This window comes from Salvelinus fontinalis, chromosome 31 (genome assembly GCF_029448725.1).
Source record: "Salvelinus fontinalis isolate EN_2023a chromosome 31, ASM2944872v1, whole genome shotgun sequence".
Taxonomy (NCBI): Eukaryota; Metazoa; Chordata; class Actinopteri; order Salmoniformes; family Salmonidae; genus Salvelinus; species Salvelinus fontinalis.
In genome coordinates this window covers 8,363,871-8,383,308 of record NC_074695.1, presented here as the reverse complement: position 1 = coordinate 8,383,308, position 19,438 = coordinate 8,363,871, and the positions used below count along the sequence as shown (strand labels likewise).

General features: G+C 46.4%; 1 pseudogene; it reads left to right on the top strand.

Annotated features, from left to right (window-relative positions):
• The first annotated feature begins 12,244 nt into the window (after positions 1-12,244).
• LOC129829481 (D(4) dopamine receptor-like) lies at positions 12,245-18,792 on the top strand (annotated as a pseudogene).
• Positions 18,793-19,438: the final 646 nt, after the last annotated feature.

Sequence of the window (19,438 nt, the reverse complement as noted above, 5' to 3'; positions counted from 1 at the left end):
CCATTTGGCTGGACATTGCAGACATCTCAGAGATCACGTCACCACTCGATAGAGATCCGTGACCCTCAGGTTCCTCCCACGAAGGTAAAGGCAGAAAGTTGACTGGCATAATCAGGTTCCTATGCACAGTTTTGATGCGTCCAGTGGTAGGGTGTTGGATACGATATGTGTTCAGTGAGCTGTTCTTTGCAACCACTATGTACACCACACTCTCCCAGCGATCAGCCAGTTTCTTCTTGCCCCTCTCCCCCTTGTTAGCAAGTAGAACTCTATCTCCCTTCTGCACCGAGTGACCCTTAGACCGTCTGTTGTAGACCTCGGCTTGTCTCTTTTGTTGCTTACTGGCATGCTGCTGGGCCAATGTCATGGCCTCTCTCAGATCCTCACCCAGAGACTGGACATACTTATCCACATCTACTGTGTCCCCATCCAACAGCACACTTTCAAACATAACATCTACCGGCAACCTAGGGGTGCGTCCGAACATCAAGAAGAAGGGTGGAAACCCAGTAGTCTCATGAACAGTGCAGTTATAGGAGAATGTCAATGTGTTCAACATCTGAGGCCATTTAGCCTTAGACCTAGCTGGCAGAGCTCTAATCATCCCACCCAGTGTGCGATTCAGACGTTCTGCTTGACCGTTACCCATGGGATGATAAGGTGTGGTGTGGGACTTTTCAACACCAGATAACTGAAGTAATTCTGCAATAAGTAAACTCTCGAAGTTTGCACCCCTGTCAGAATGGATGCAATCAGCGAACCCATAAATGCAGAAGAAATTATTCCAGAGAACACGAGCAACAGTCTTAGCAGACTGGTTTGGACATGGATACGCACAGGCCAGCTTAGTAAAGTGATCAGTCACTACTAACACATCAATAGACTTGTTGTTTGAATCTTCGGCAGTCCAGAAATCAATACACACAAGTTCTAAAGGTGCCGTTGTCACAATGGAGACAAGTGGGGCTCTTGCTTCAGGCTCAGGTGCTTTACTCAACACACATCTCTTACAGTGGGCCACATATTCCTTGACATCCTTCTCCATAGATTCCCAGTAAAACCGCTGTCTCGTGAGCCACAATGTGCGCTGCTGACCCTGATGACCAGCATCATCATGAACTCCCTTCAACACAAGGCCTCTCAAAGACACAGGTACGACATACTGGAATATTTTCTTCTTACTCACTGGGTGTTTTGAGACACGATACAGAATCCCTAACCGCGTGGTGAGTTTCCCCCACTGTCTTAGAGTATAAACTGTTTCTTTAGCTTCAAAGACTCGCTCTCTCCTAGATGGGCGCCGGCCTCTATCTACAAAGAACATTACTCTGCTGATGATAGGATCCAGTGACTGGTTATCATACAGCTCCTTGTGTGTAAGGACAGGTAAAGGGCTCTGACCCATGGACATCAACTTCTCAAGGTGCTGCACATGTGAAACGGACCTCACTGTGGCACCATCATCCCATCGGCGATGGGCTTGGAGGACAGCAGACACCTCTTCACAGGAAACCAACCCACTGACATCGTCTCCAGCTCTACTCAACTCACTCCCAGGAGCCATAGACGTTCCACAGCCAGCCTCGGGCTGCTCACAGGAGAGACGGAACATGTCTTGTACATCATCCAGTCGAAGACCTCTGGCTTCCTCCAGCAGGACATCATATGGAATTCTTGTCAGTCGGTGCAGAACTTTGGGGCGGACAAATGGCTCTCTGCTCAAAGCATCAGCAACGACATTCTTGGGCCCTGGTATGTACTGGATATCAAAATCAAAAGGTGCCAGCTTTGCAACCCATCTCTGCTCACATGCATCAAGTCTCGGCTTTGTAAGAATATATTTGAGTGGATTGTTGTCGGTCCACACCGTAAACTTATGCCCTCGCAGCCAATGGCTGAACTTATCATGAATGGCCCATTTCATGGCTAGAAATTCCAGCCGGTGAGCAGGATACTTGGATTGTGCATGATTAAGAGATTTACTAGCAAAAGCTATTGGCCTGGCTATGGCCTTCCCATCTTGCACTTGGGATAGTACCGCTCCCAAACCACTAGTAGATGCATCAACAGAAAGCAAAAATGGCTGAGAAAAATCTGGATGAGCCAGCAGTGCCTGGTCAACTAGTGCTGCTTTCAAAGCTTCAAAAGCGAGTTGACACTCGGCAGTCCAGTCTGCAGCAGTGAGCCTGCGAGAGGGACCAGGCCTCTTTCTGCCCTTGCCTCTCCTAGGCTTCTTCTGACCTGTAGTCAGCTGAAACAATGGCCTAGCAACCATGGAACAATTCTCAATGTAGTGTTGATAGTATACTACCATACCAAGGAAAGAACGGATTTTGCTAGGAGACGGAGTGACACCATCAGCTTCCATCATCTCACTCTCAGTCACATTCAAAATGGTTTGAATCTTAGCAGGATCAGTGGCTACGCCCTCCTGAGAAATGATGTGGCCCAAAAACTTAACAGACCTCCTCAAAAACTTGCACTTAGACGGAGACAGTTTAAGATTGTGCTCCTGCAACCGCTGGAAAACCATCTCAAGTCTCTGCAGACTCTCTTCCTCCGTCTTAGCAAAAACCATCAGATCATCCAAATAGCAAAGGAGACTTAGAAAGTTTTGGTCCCCAAAGATGGTCAGCATCATTCTCATAAACGTAGCCGGGCTGTTGCAAAGGCCCTGAGGCAAACGATTGTACTCGTGCAGACCTAAAGGAGAGGAAAAGGCAGTGTATTTCTTATCCTCTTCATGCAGTGGCACATTGTAGTACCCTGATGTCAAGTCCATTGTGCTGAAGAAGGCATTACCTCCCAGCGCCGCCAGTACATCAGCCTGATGAGGCAGGGGATGAGCATCCTTCACTGTGCGGGCGTTTAACCACCTAAAGTCAGTACATAGACGCAAGTCCCCATTCTTTTTCCATACCAGCACCAATGGTGAGGCATACTCGCTGCTGGATTTTCTGACGATTTCCTTTTCCTCCATATCATCCAGTGTTTCCCTGAGTTTTTGGTAATCAGCTGGAGAAAGCCTACGATAAGGTAATCGAAATGGGCGGTCATCAGTCAGCCGTATGCGATGGCAGAACTCTTTTGCCTCTCCACAATCCAGGCTATGTCTAGAGAACACCGTGTCATACTTCTCAATTAAACCGACAAGTTTGTCTTTCCAGAACTGTGAGACTGGACACTCCTCAACCGACAGGCCTTGAAGTCCAAGATTGCTCAGTGTACTGTTTCCATTAACTACACTGCCATCAACTGAACTCTTGGCTGTAAGACTGCCATGTGAGCTGTCACATTGTGCTTTTGCCACGTTCTGGTAAGCAGCTTTCTGCTTGACATCATCAAAATCCTCCAATGCAATACAAGGGTACACATCTGCCACTTTAGCATTTCGTCTCAGGGTAACTGGCGAAGTTGTTGGATTCACAATCTTCACAGGGAGCCATCCATCCCCCCACAGAGGCGTAACTACTCTCCCTACTAGTATGTGTCGATTCACACAACGAGACGTGCTGGGTTCGACAACAACAGTACTGCCCACAGAGAGTTTTGTCTTTGGGGGTAAGCGGCCCCACACAAGATGCTCACTCATGGGTTGGAGCGTTACTGCCCTCTTCAACTTAATGGTGCCCACTTTATCTGGGATGGAGTCTCCTCTCCATCTCTCCAGATTTGATAGGAGACGCAGGAACTGGCTGTCCTCACACTGTCCAGAGGGACCTGGCGTACCCACCACCTGCCAGTAGCTGTCATTTGATTTGAACTGTCTAATCAGAGACTTCAACACGTTAGTGCCAACAATGAGTTCATCAACCTGCCCATCTACAATCAGCACTGGGACTACATAACTGAAGCCATAAAGCTGTAGTTTCAAGTCACACATGCCCACTGGGCTAGTTTGCGTCCCACCACAACCCACCAGTATGATGTCTGAAGGAGCTAGAAAGTTCCCCTCTACCACTCCTGCCTCCCTCAACCGAGGTACAATATCTGCGCGCAGAGTAGTAGCCATGGACCCACTATCTAACATCCCCTTCAGCTCAACTTTATCCTGTACTAGCACGGTGGTGTAAAACAAACTGTCATTCTGAGAAATTCTCATTGTGTTCTGAAAAATTACTGTGTTGTTCTTGGGTACTGACTCACAAAAATAAGAATAAACAGATTGGATATCATCATCAGTGGAGGAAAAATTAGACTGCCTCACATTGCCCTCCTCAGAATGGAGACTTTCTAGTTTTCCTGAGACCTGCCAGTCTGCCCACATACAGGGCTCTTTCGCTTCCCAGTCTCACTACAGTCAAAGCTCATGTGGCCAGGAGAGAAGCACTTGAAACACAGCTGGTGCATCTGACAGTGAGCTTTGGTCCAGTGATTAGTGCTTCCACAGACAGCGCACTCACGCTCACGTTTGGGGAACTGTTTACGGGGCCCTCTGTTCACAGACTGAGTATTGCTGACAAGAGCCTTCTCTAGCATACTCAAAACCTTCTCTAATGTCCCACCCTCAGATACAGATTGGGCCTGTTCTGGTTCACGGCCACATCGAGAAAAAGATGACACATTAGGTCTGCTCTCAGGATCCACTTCCTCCTGGGGGGAGTCGAAGACAGCAGCCACCTGCTGTGAAAGTTGTGTTCTACATGCTTTACGCTCCCTTAACAGTTCATCCAAACGATCCTGTACCTCACTGGCTGTCCAGTCACGAAGGGGTTTGCATTTGAACACTTGGGCCAACTCTTTATCAGGACAGTTACGTACAAACATGACTGCCAACTCTGAGCACTGATTGGGCAAGGTTCTACCCTCACTTACAAGGTACTGTTCAGCTGCTTCTGCAGCTTTGTTAAGCCTAATCCAGAAATCTAGTGGACCCTCATTAGCATATGGTCTCATTGAATAGAAGTCAGCTAATGGCATACCTGAGTAGACAGTATCCCCAAAGTGTTGCTTGAGAACACTGAACACTGCCTTAACATCTGTGACAACAGGGTTGTTACGCATCCAGACTTTGGTCACATCCCGTGCCCTCCCCATGAGCCTAGACATCACCTCCCCAACATTCTCAGACCCAGTGTAACCCCTCTTCTCTAGGTAGACTCCCATTAGCTCCTCCCACTCCAGGACAGAGTACTTATCTGAGCCATCACCCCTGAAGAAAGGTGGAGCACTAACCTCTGACTTCACAACCAGATTCAGCTTGGACGCATCAATTAAAGTTGACCCACATTGTTGAGGCAGGGGAAACTGCTGGGATTGGTCAGGGGAATGGGCAGGAGAAAGACTTGAAGCCCCAGGCTGCAGTAAACTCGCTCTGATAGATTCTCCTATCTCTGAACCAATCTGCTTAATAAGGTCACTAAGCTGACTCGGTGTCCCATTATTACTGAGGACTGGGGACAATGGTACATCAAGAGACAGAGGTGGGATACCCTGGTCAGGTGGAGTAAACAGCCTACCCCTCCCAGTGCTTGTAAACTCAGGACTAGCAGCCACTCTACTCCCAGGAGCTGACTGTACCAATGGTGTAAATGCATGGACACCCCTCCCTCTACCCACACTAACCACACCAAAATCCCCAGCATAACTCATCTTATGGACTTGAGAGTCTTCCATGGCTCAATAGAGAACTAAACTACAATGTAATTTACTGCATACAAATACAAAAAAAAAATGCAATAAACAAATTCCCTCAAAACATGCAAATAAACGCCAATACAATTATCTAGTGAATATGCTACATTCACCTTCACTATTTACAGTATACATTCACTTATAGCAAACCATCAACAAGTGCGCATGCGCGGGTCGCGCATCTCCTCCACATGCACAGCTCCGGTGGTCAGCTTGAGCTAACCAGTCGGCAGGTCGCGGCACCAGTTTGTAGCGTGGTTCGTTCTGCGTTGTGTAATTCTTAATGAAGACGCTGCCACAACTGATGGTCTGCTCGTTGAAATCTTTTTATTTGCCCTGCACACGAAGAGACAACACACACGTTACCCTTGGTGCAGTCACAGCTATCCGGCACCTTGCTAGCCGAGGGTCAGGCAAAAGAGAATGATAAAGTGGTATGGGGATACAGATAACCCGCGATGGGCCAAACCAAAATATACAAAACTTTTACAATCACTTGTATGTACAATATTGGTATGAAAAAGTGTTTGTACACCAAATAAAAACATTAGCTATGCAGCTGTAATTAAATAAAAAAATACACTGAATTATTATTATTATTATCAGATTATTAACATCCCCTCTTGACCTGGCCTATTTGAATTGGTCCTTGTGTGCAATTTGGTGCGTAATCTAGGGGAACAACATCACACTGCTACACCTGCCTACAACCACCAGAGCCAAGACCACACCACCATCAGCCTGTTGAGAGACAGGCTAGCTGTGATAGAGGTATGGGTTACTGAGCTGAAGGAGCAGCCCCTCAGCTACACCACCACCAGCCCAGACACAGAGCTTCTACAGGACCAGATCAACCAGTGCAGGACCCAGCTGAAGAACTCTGTCCAGGAGCTGAGAGAGAGCCTTACCACAGCTCTTGAGGATGTAAAGGCCACCATGAGGAGAGAGCTGGTGCAGGTAAAGGAGGAGATGGCAAAGGAGTTGTCTGGCATCAAGAGGGTGCTGCAGCACAGAGAGCAGACTGTAGAGACTCCTAGAGAGAAGCTGCAGCCCCCCACCACCCCTAACAACCCCACCACCCCTAACACCCCCACTGACCCACCTTTACCCACAACCCCCCCCCATACCGACAACACTTTACCCACACCCCCAGTCAACAAGAAGGCTCACATGGAAACACCTACTACAGAGAGAAGCTCTCTGGCCCCCCCTGACACACCCCCACACGCCCCTCCATGTACACAGGCCCTGTGTACTCCAGCCCCAGACCGTAAACGCAATAATCTGGTAAAACCCGCTGAGGTGGCCATCCTCATTGACTCAAATGGGAAATTCCTCCAAGAAGATAAACTCTTCCCACAACACAAGGTGCGCAAAATATGTTGCCCAAAAACACAGGATGCACTCCACATCCTGTCCCAGCCTGACTTTGGCACACCAGGCCACATTATTATTCACACCGGCACCAACAACCTGCGAGAGGAGCAGGAGAGAGTAGGCAGCCTGGTCAACAGAATAGCAGAGAGGGCCTCTGAGCGGTTCCCCAACTCCCACATCACCATCTCCACTCTGCTGCCCCGCAAAGACTTTCATCCCCATACCATTCAGAAAGTCAACGCTGACATCACCAGAGGGTGTGGCCTACTCCCGAACGTACACGTTGCTCACCACCCAACAATCACCCCAGAGCATCTGCACGACCACTCCCATCTGAGGAAACAGACATTAGGGATGTTTACCAAGTCTCTAAAGGACGTGGCACTTGGTAGACAAACACCTCATGCCGTATTGGACAGAGGACCACCCAGAGACCCCTACCAGACCACTGCACCAACAAGGAGCCCCAGGCCCCTTCAACGCCACACCAGACCCAGCGCACCCCACAGGCCCCACCCACCACCAGACCATCACCACTTCCATCGGCTTAGCCAGACCGGACCGGGCCCAGCCTACTACCCCGCATCAGACCACCACCCCAACCAGACCAGAGAGGAAGCCCCACGGCCCAGACCTGGTCCCCCTCCACTCCACAGGGCCCAACAGCAGGACCAGCGCAGCTACGCAGAGGTCGTCAGAGGACAGGAGAACCCTGTAGGATTAAGTGAGATTTAACAGCTCCTCCAATACATCTGCACTAAACTGCACTAAAACACACACACACACACACACACACACACACACACACACACACACGCACACACACACACACACACACACACACACACACACACACACACACACACACCTATTGTACTCAAATGTACTTGTTCAATGAATAGGAATGTTTATATATATAACAGAAATAATGTTAGCTGTTATCCTGTTTATCTCGCTCTTAACAACTTAATAGTTAACAACTTAATAGTTAGTAGTCACAGTATTTCTGACTGCTATTCTTTCTTTTGTAACATGAAATCGCTATCAGTTAGCATGTGGAACATTCAGGGCCTAAACTCATCAACCTTTGGACTGAAGAGTTTAGCACTGGAGTTCAACAAAAACCTTAAAGATGTTGATGTCATCATTCTGCAGGAGACATGGTGTAAGGCTGACATTGTCACTCACTGTCCCACAGGTTACAGAGAGGTAATTGTACCATCACAGAAACACAGCTCTGTCAATAGAGGCAGAGACTCTGGAGGACTGATCATTTGGTACAAATCCGAACTACAACATCTAATTGACCCCCTCAAAATTGGCAAATATCACATTTGGTTAAAACTGAAAAAAGAACTTGTACTGACAGAAAAAGATGTGTTCCTTTGCGCAATTTATATCCCCCCCTCAGAATCCCCATATTACTCAGAGGAGATCTTCCCTACCCTTGAGGAAGAGACGTGCCATTTCCAGGCCCAGGGAAATGTGCTCATCTGTGGGGACACAAATGCGCGCACAGGAACACTACCTGATCTAACGAGCACACGAGGGGACAGCTTTATTACAGGCCATACTGTTTCTAACTGCCTTAATCTCCCCCATAGAAACAACAGTGACAGCACCGTCAACAAAAACGGAAGGGATCTTTTGCAGCTCTGTAGAAGCCTGGGTCTGTACTTTGTCAATGGTAGGTTACGGGGGGACTCTTTGGGGAGATTCACCTACTGCTCACCTCTTGGCCACAGTACAGTAGACTATATGATCACAGACATTGACCCTTTCTCTCTCAGCTCATTCACTGTCAAGCCACTAACACCTCTGTCTGATCACAGCCAAATTACATTGTTCCTCAAAAGAACAGACATGGAAACAACCACACATTCACAGCCCAGTAAGCTGTACAACATCAGAAATTCATACAGATGGGCCCAAAACAGCACAGAAGAATACCAGAAAGCAACCTGGAACCAAAATATCCAAACACTCTTAGATAACTTTCTGGATACCACATTCACTCACAGTAAAGAAGGCATCAATCTAGCAGTACAAAACATCAACTATATATTCAGGCAAACGGCAAAAGAAGCACAATTGAAATTGATAAAAAACAAAACAAAAAAGATCACAGATGACAACTGGTTTGATGCAGATTGTAAAATTATAAGAAAAAAAATTAGAACACTATCCAACCAAAAGCACAGAGACCCAAATAATGGTGAATTACGCCTTCATTACTGTGAGACTTTAAAACTCTATAAACGTACACTCAGAACCAAAAAAGCCCAGTACAACAGAAAGCAGCTGATGCTAATTGAGGAGTCCATAAACACAAACAACTTCTGGCAAAATTGGAAAAAATTCAAGAAATCTAAACAAGAGGAATTAGCGATACAAAATGGTGACATATGGACAACCCATTTTAAAACACTCTACAACACCGTTCAAATTGACACAAACGCAGAACAACGCCAAATTCATGAGAAGTTGAATGGATTAGAAAAAGCTATAAAGGACAACCAAAATCCACTGGACTCCCCAATTACTGACCAGGAGCTCTATAAGAAACTTCAGGCTCTCAAATTTAAAAAGGCATGCGGACCTGATGGCATCCTAAATGAGATGCTCAAACTCACTAGTGCAAAATTTCAATTGGCCATATTAAAACTGTTTAATTTGATCCTGAGTGTAGGTTATTTCCCTGACATCTGGAATCAAGGACTCATAACCCCAATCTTTAAAAACGGAGACAAATTTGACCCTAACAATTACAGAGGCATTTGTGTGAACAGTAACCTGGGGAAGGTTTTCTGTAGTATTATAAATGTAAGAGTTCTAAACTTCCTTAATAAGCACAATGTCTTGAGTAAAAGCCAAATTGGATTTATACCAAAACATCGCACGACCGATCATATTTACACCCTACACACCCTGATAGGTAAACATGTCCACCAAAATAATACCAAAATATACGCTTGCTTTATCGACTTCCAAAAAGCATTTGATTCTATTTGGCACACAGGACTGTTCTACAAAGTTATTGAAAGTGGTGTAGGGGGTAAAACATATGACATAATTAAATCAATGTATACTGGCAATACGTGCAGCATTAAAATTGGCAAGAAAAGAACAGAATTCTTTAACCAGGGGCGGGGCCTTCGTCAGGGTTGTAATCTGAGCCCTGCACTCTTCAATATTTACATCAACGAATTGGCCACTATTCTAGATAAATCCTCAGCCCCTGGTGTTAGTCTCCATAATTCAGAGGTTAAATGCCTACTCTTCGCAGATGACCTATGCCTGTTGTCACCCACAGCACATGGCCTACAGCAGAGCCTGGATCTGCTAGAGCAGTACTGCCAGACCTGGGCCCTGGCAGTAAACCCCAAAAAGACTAAAATAATGATTTTCCAGAGAAGATCCAGATCTCAGGGAATTAGACCAAAGTTCTCAATTGGTACAAAATATATAGAGTACTGCACACACTACAATTACTTAGGTTTAAAAATAAGCTCAACTGGACACCTTAATGAGGCAGTGAATGAACTGAGAGAGAAAGCACGCAGGGCATTCTACGCAACTAAAAAGCAAATTCAAATTGAAATACCTATTAAAATCTGGCTAAAACTAATTGAATATGTCATTGAACCAATTGCACTTTATGGCAGCGAGGTGTGGGGTCCACTTGCAAAACAAGATTTCATCAAATGGGACAAACATCCCATTGAAACCCTGCATGCAGAGTTCTGTAAGATTCTCCTACATGTCCAGAGGAAAACTACAAACAATGCATGCAGGGCAGAATTAGGCAAATATCCACTAATAATAAAAACTCAAAAAAGAGCAATTAAGTTTTGGAAACATCTAAAATACAGTGACCCCCTCTCATATCACTACCAAGCCCTGCAATACCAAGAGCTGAGCAAAGAAAAGAGTCCCCTCATCCAGCTGGTCCTGGGGCTGAGTTCACAAACCTGTTCTACTAACACACTGAAGCCTCAGGACCAGAACATCCAATCAATCAGAATAAACCAAATTACAACACAGTCAAAACAAAACTACATTGCTTATTGGGAAACACAAGCACAAGCACAGAGCAAAATGCAGTGCTATCTGGCCCTAAATCGACAGTACACCATGGCTAACTATTTGACTATGGTTACTGATCAAAACCTTAGAAAAACCTTGACAAAGTACAGCCTCAGTGAGCACAGCCTTGCCATTGAGAAGGGTAGACACAGGAAAACCTGGCTCCCTGTAGAGGAAAGGCTGTGCAACCACTGCACAACAGCAGAACTTGAGACGGAGCTGCATTTCCTGACAAAATGTCAAAAATATAAAACAATTAGAGAGTGTCATTTCCCCAAATTTGAAACTCTTATTCAAGGTTTCAAAGACCTCTCTGATGAGGATAGGCTACCCGTCCTGTTGGGGGAGGACGCAGAGAGCTGTGGGTTGGCAGCGCACTACATTGCTGCCTGCCATAAGTTGAGGGACAGTGTCTGACAGACCAATCAACCTGCACATGTACTCTACTGTATGTTTATTGTTATTGTTGAATGTATGGTTATTTTGACACTTAGTTATTGTTGTTACTGTTGTCCCGTTGACCATTTTGATTCTCATTTTTATATTGTAAATAAGCTTTGGCAATATGTACATTGTTACGTCATGCCAATAAAGCAAATTGAATTGAATTGAATTGAAATTGAGAGAGAGAGAGAGAGAGAGAGAGAGAGAGAGAGAGAGAGAGAGAGAGAGAGAGAGAGAGAGAGAGAGAGAGAGAGAGAGAGCACTGGATCGATCAGGCCTTCTGGAAGAGCCATATGAAGCCATAGCTACCTAGTCTTCTCATTCATTCCGTTACCCCCTGACACCCAACACCCAAATGCATGCTGGTTAATGATTGACATGTGTAGTGCTGCTATGTCCACCCATGGCTGGAGATGCACAGCTGGGAGATGTAGAGACAAACAGCACTGAGAGGGGACAAGGCAGTCCCTGATAAAGGAAGAGAGAGAGCGTAATCGGACTTTTAGACTCCAACCGAAAGCCATAGGTCAATCGCTCAAACTAAGAGGATATTTATCTATAAATTAAGGGATTTTATCTTCAGCTAAGTCAGGATACATTGAGTTTATATATTTAGTGAGGCATATAGCTGAAAGCCTCTTGTGATTGTAGTTATCAGTCTAATTCATTTACACCTTCTGGGTTCTCAGTAATTGGCCTGTCGATGTGGATGGCTGGCGATCTCTCTCACGGTGTTCTACTCTCTGGGTCCAACTCTTCCACCACAGACTACATCAACCTCACTGATACTGGGGGGCACAACGAGAGCACCTCAGCCCTGCTCCGGAGCACCGCCTTCAAAGTGTGTGTGCTCTGCGTCCTCATCCCCATACCGGTATTCGCCATACTGGGCAACCTCTTCATCGTGGCTTGTGTCGGACGCTTCCGGAACCTCCAGACGCCCACCAACACCTTCATTGTCTCTTTAGCAATGGCGGACCCTGTGCACTTCCTCCATCTTCAACCTCAGCTGTGTTGCATTGGACCGGTACGTGGCAGTGTGCGACCCGCTTCACTACCCCACCCGCATGTCTCCCAGACGGGTCACCATGCTCCTCCTGCTCTCCTGGCTGCTCCCCCTCCCCATCTCCTCCCTCTGCGTCTCCCTCAGCATGTACTATCTGGCGCCCTATACTGGGCACAGGGGCACTCAGCAGGAAAGCCAGACCTGTGTGCCCCAGATCCACACACCCTATTCTGTGGCTGACTCTATGGTGTGTTTCTTCATTCCTGTTGTGTTCCTGCTGTTTGTCTATGGGAGGATCTTTATGGTGGCTCAGAAGCAGGTGGATCCATGCCATGGAGAACCATCCCGGGAAGCTCCACACAGACCAGAACCCTATCAGGGAAGGCCCAGCCAGACCAGACCCAGCCAGGCCAGACCCAGCAAGGCCAGACCCAGCCAGACCAGACCCAGCCAGGCCAGACCCAGCCAGGCCAGACCCAGCCAGGCCAGACCCAGCAAGACCAGACCCAGCCAGACCAGACCCAGCTAGGCCAGACCCAGCCAGGCCAGACCCAGCCAGACCAGACCCAGCCAGGCCAGACCCAGGCAGGCCAGACCCAGGCAGGCCAGACCCAGCCAGACCAGACCCAGCCAGATCAAATCCAGCCAGGCCAGACACAGCCAGGCCAGACCCAGCCAGGCCAGATCCAGCCAGACCAGACCCAGCCAGATCAAATCCAGCCAGGCCAGACCCAGCCAGGCCAGACCCAGCCAGACCAGACCCACCCAGATCAAATCCAGCCAGGCCAGACCCAGCCAGGCCAGACCCAGCCAGGCCAGACCCAGCCAGGCCAGACCCACCCAGATCAAATCCAGCCAGGCCAGACCCAGCCAGGCCAGACCCAGCCAGGCCAGACCCAGCCAGATCAGATCCAGCCAGGCGAGTCCAGGCTAGGTTGGGGGGTTTCTCCATCAGAAAGGAGAACAAGGCTGCAAGGACCCTGGGTTTGATCATGGGGGTGTTCCTAATGTGCTGGCTCCTCTACTTCTGTATCAACATAGCCTTAACTCTGTGGGGAGACAGGATCAGCCCCATAGTCCTGGAGGCCTCTATGTGGCTGGGCTATGCTAACTCATCTCTGAATCCTTTTATTTATGCCTTCTTCAATAAAAACGTTCGCTATGCGTTTGTGGCCATCTTGGGTTGTGAGATACTAGGCAGGCAGATTAGGTGGTGTTTGGTGTCTACTCAGGAGATCAGTAGGCAGGTACATACTGTAGTTACCTTGGAAACCATCTCAAAATGACTGCCGGAGTGCAAGTAGATTACTTTTATTAAACAGGAAATGTATTGGTTACATACACATATTTAGCAGATGTTATTGCGGGTGTAGCGAAATGCTTGTGTTCCTAGCAACAGTGCAGTAGTGTCTGACATCTCACAACAATACACGTATCAAAAGTAAAAGAATGGAATATATAAATATTAGAATGAGCAATGTCGGAGTGGCATTGATTAAATACAGTATAATAGAATACAGTATATACATATGAGATGAGTATAGCAGTATGTAAACATTATTAAAGTGACTAGTGTTCCATTATTAAAGTGGCCAGTGATTCCATTTCTATATATATAGGGCAGCAGCCTCCAAGGTGCAGGGTTGAGTAGCTGGGTGGTATCCGGCTAGTGATGGCTATTTATCAGTCTGATGGCCTTGAGATAGAAGCTGTTTTTCAGTCTCTCAGTCCCAGCTTTGATGAACCTTCTGGATGATTGCGGGGTGAACAGGACGTGGCTCGGGTGGTTGATGTTCTTGATGATCTGTTTTGCCTTCGTTGTTGTGCCTTCTTCACCACACTGTCTGTGTGGGTGGACCAATTCAGATTGTCAATGATGTGTATGCCAAGGAACTTGAAGCTTTCCACCTTCTCCACTGCGGTCCTGTCAATGTGAATAGGGCATGCTCCCTCTGCTGTTTCTTGAAGTCCACGATCAGCTCCTTCATTTTGTTGACGTTTAGTGAGAGGTTATTTTCCTGGCACCACTCTGCCATGGCCCTCACCTCCTCCCTGTAGGCTGTCTCATCATTTTTGGTAATCAGGCCTACTACTATTGTTTCGTCTGCAAACTTGATGATTGAGTGATTGAGTTGGCGGCGTCCATGGCCACGCAGTCATGGGTGAACAGGGAGTACAGGAGGGGGCTGAGCACGCACCCCTGTGTGGCCCCTGTGTTGAGGATCAGCGAAGTGGAGGTTTTGTTTCCTACCTTCACCATCTGGGGGCGGCCGTTAGGAAGTCCAGGGCCCAGTTGCACAGGGCAGGGTTCAGACCCAGGGCCCTGAGCTTAATGATGAGCTTGGAGGGTACTATGGGGTTGAAGGCAGAGCTATAGTCAATGAACAGCATTCTGACTTAGGTATTCCTCTTGTTCAGGTGGGATAGGGCAGTGTGCAATTCGATGGCGATTGCATCGTCTGTGGATCTATTGGGGCGGTTAGCAAATTGAAGTGCGTCTCGGGTGTGATCCTTAACTAGCCTCTCAAAGCACATCATGATGACAGAAGTGAGTGGTACGGGGCGATAGTCATTTAGGTCAGTTATCTTTACTTTCTTGGGTACAGGAACAATTGTGGATATCTTGAAGCAAGTGGGAACAACAGACTGGGATAGAGAGAGATTGAATATGTCCGTAAAACTCCAGTCACCTGTTCTGCGCATGCTCTGAGGATGCGGCTAGCCATGCCATCTGGGCCTGCAGCCCTGCGAGTGTCAACACGCTTAAATGTCTTACTCACGTCGGCCACGGAAAACGAGGGTGGGCTGAGAGTGGACTGCATCAGTGGCACTGTGTTATTTTCAAAGCGGGTGAAGAAGGTGTTTAGCTTGTCTGGGAGCCAGACGTCGGTGGCTGCGACGTGGCTGGTTTTCCCGTTGTAATCTGTGATTGTCTGTAGACCCTAACACATGCGTCTTGTGTCTGAACCGTTGAATTGCGACTCCACTTTGTCTCTGTACTGACGTTTTGCCTGTTATATTGCCTTATGGAAGGAATAACTACACTGTTTGTATTCAACTATATTCCCAGTCACTCTGCCATGCCATGGTGGTCCGCGCTTTCAGATTTGCGCGAATGCTGCCATCTAGCCACGGTTTCTGGTTTGGGTATGTTTTAATAGTCACTGTGGGAACAACATACCCTATACACTTCCTGATGAACTCAGTCACAGTGTCCATTTATACGTCAATGTTATTCTCAGAGGCTACCCAGAACATGTCCCAGTCCGCATGATCAAGACAATCTTGAAGCATGGATTCTGATTGGTCAGACCAGCGTTGAATAGACCTTAGCACGTGTACTTCCTGTTTGAGTTTCTTCCTATAGGAAGGGAGGAGCAAAATGGAGTCGTGATATGATTTGCCGAAGGGAGGGCGGGGAGGGCCTTGTAGGCATTTCGAAAAGGCGAGTAGCAGTGATCTAGTGTTTTTCATAAGCAAGTACTACAGTCAATGTGTTGATAGAACTTCGGTAGTGATTTCCTCAAATTTGCTTTGTTAAAAAAAGGTGCATGTTTTAAGATCTGACAAGTCTCCCATTTCACTCCCTCTCTGTCTCTTTGTGCTGTTTTGTTGAAATGAACCTGTAGCTATATCATTGTTTCTTTCACTGAATAAAAGAGGAAATAATATGGTGTCAAGATATTCTCTTTATCCTCTCTGTCGTGAGATTGTTATCATTTGAAGGTGTCATTGCTTGCAGTGTCATTGCGTTGTCAGGATGACAGAGTAGCTAACCAGGCTATGTGGGAGCCAGCTACGTAACACAATGTTTCTTTCACCCTATCAGGGTCCGGAAGAGAAAGAGAAAGCTTGTACAGGGGCAGATGTCTTTATGCAACGCTCACTGCTATTTGTAATAGGACCTGACAACCAGATTACCACAATCAAAAGGGGAACCTGAAGCCTATGACATCATTTGGAGTGACATTATCTTTCACAATCCTACATTTTATATTACTTCAATCTGTGCTGTCTATGGTACAATTCCACGTATTGCTGAATGAACAGTGGAGTTTATTTTATGGCTGCTTTTGAAATCATTGACTTCAATCACATTTTATACACACCTGAGACATGTTTGTAATACAACGTATGGTCACTTTGGTGAGAAACAGTTCTCCATCTGACTTGGCCTATGTTCAGTAGAGGGTGAATTGCTTCTGTCACTGACCAACATCTTGGCACACTGCCAGTGATTGTGGCACCATTATCAATGTTTATGGTTCTATGTGTGTGGTTGGTTGACGGTGTACACTATTTAAAGGAGCAGAGTGGCATCTCACCTCATCTTCACCAATTAGCTGCTGCATCCCATCGCTAAGCTGCCAGGCTTACACTGGGAGATACGAGATCCATGATGAATTCCTTATGTACATTGGTAAGAAACTAGCAGTCTCCTACTATTCTATATGGCGTCTGAAAGCAGTACAAAAGAATATGGTGACGAGATTGTTGAAAAAGGCAGCAAAACGCATCACATTTTTTCATACTTTTCATTTTGTATTCAAGAGAGAGAAAGAGAGAGAGATGTTATTGCCACAAGCCAGGTGATGGTTAACCATCCCGTGTATTCAAAGCACCCCGTATGACTGTACCAATGTATAATCTTCAACAATTCTATTTTAGCCAACACTATAAACTGTAGGATGACTTCTTACTATCTTCTCTCTGCTCCCTTCCACCCAGTGTTTAACTGCCGGTGGAGAGAATGGAACAGTGGAATCAGCAAGAGGATCTGTCTAACCAGTCTCTACCCACAACAACTGGGTGCTGCCTTAAAGAATACACTTTGCTATAAAACATGACCCAATCCTTTTGTTCATTTTACCTTGTATGTCAAGTCAGATATTGACAATATGCTTTTAAACCAGTGGTGAAAATTACATTGAATATCAATCTCACTATAAGCCCAACACACCAGATATAACTGATCACTATCATCAATCAAGAAGATTAGAGGAATCAGGTACAAATCCTGGTCAATGCTGGTATAATGTACAGTAGGTTCGATGACTGTATTGTAGGCCAGTTGTGTTCATTAAGTATGTACTGTATGTCACACATATTTTTGGAACATTTTGCAAGTAAGCCAACAGTAGTGAAGAGGGCACGACAAAAGCTATTCTCTCTCAGGAGACTGAAAGTATTTGGCATGGGTCCTCAGATTCTCGTGAAGAGACATCAGTGGTAGACCTGATCACCGACAACGATGACACAGCCTATAGGGAGGCGGTCAGAGACCCGGTTGTGTGGTGCCAGGACAACAACCTCTCCCTCAATGTGATCAAGACAAAGGAGATGATTGTGGACTACAGGAAAAGGAGGACCGATCTCGCCCGCATTCTCATCGACGGGGCTTTAGTGGAGCAGGTTGAGAGCTTCAAGTTCCTTGGCGTCCACATCACCAACAAACTATCATGGTCCAAATACATCAAGACAGTCATGAAGAGGGAATGACAAAGCCTATTACCCCTCAGGAGACTGAAAAGATTTGGCGTGGGTCCTCAGATCCTCAAAAGGTTTTACAGCTGCACCATTGAGAGCATCCGGGCTGGTTGCATCACTGGCTGGTATGGCAACTGCTCGGCCTCGACCGCAAGGCACAATAGAGGGTAATGAATACGGCCCAGTACATCACCAGGGCCAAGCTTCCTGCCATCCAGTACCTCTATACCAGGCGGTGTCAGAGGAAGGCCTTAAAAAGACTAAAGCCACCCTAGACATAGACTGTTCTCTCTGCTACCACACGGCAAGCGGTACCGGAGTGCCAAGTCTAGGTCCAAGAGGCTTCTAACCAGCTTCTACCCCCAAGCCATAAGACTCCTGAACATCCAATCAAATGGCTACCCAGACTATTTGCATTGCCCTCCCACCCCCAACCCTTCTACACTGCTGCTACTCTATGTTATTATCTATGCATAGTCACTTTAATAACTCTACCTACATGTACATATTACCTCAATTACCTCGACACCGGTGCCCCCGCACATTGACTCTGTACCGGTACCCCTGTATATAGCCCTCCTATTGTTATTTACTGCTGCTATTTAATCATTTGTTATTCTTATCTCGTACTTTTTTTTGGTATGTTCTTAAACTGCATTGTTGGTTAAGGGCTTAAGGGTGTGAAAGTAAGCATTTCACTGTAAGGTCTACACCTGTTGTATTCGGCGCATGTGACAAATAAATTTGATTTGATAGTTCATGCTTTTGTACCTCCATCCATGTCATTGTGGAGGAAAAGTGGGCCACCATTTTTGTCAGGACTTACTGGGATTTTGAGGTTGAGAATTCTGGGCCATGCATAATGCAGCATCATAATGCCATTGCCATGACAACATACCTAACAATCCAGATGTTGCAGGAATTAATTCCGTTTCTTGATCACTTGCTGCTGGACACTTGGTGAGATATCAACATCAATATTGAGAAAACAGCATTGTTTTACAAAGTATCTTGAGAGATTGACAAAATCGCATCTGCCATCAGGGTGCATATTCAATCTCTTCATCATTTAGAATTGTAGTATTTATAAGGATCCACAATTAGCGGCTGCCTATAGGCAGTGGCTACTCTTCCTGGGGTCCAAACAGGAAACAACACAACAAATCAAATATAGCATATACACCACCGTTCAAAAGTTTGGGGTCACTTAGAAATGTCCTTGTTTTTGAAAGAAAAGCTCATTTTTTGTCCATTAAAATAACATCAAATGTTTCGGAAATACAGTGTAGACATTGTTAATGTTGTAAATGACTTGTAGGTGTATACTGCTGATTTTTTATGGAATATCTACATAGGCGTACAGAGGCCCATTATCAGCAACCATCACTCCTGTGTTCCAATGGC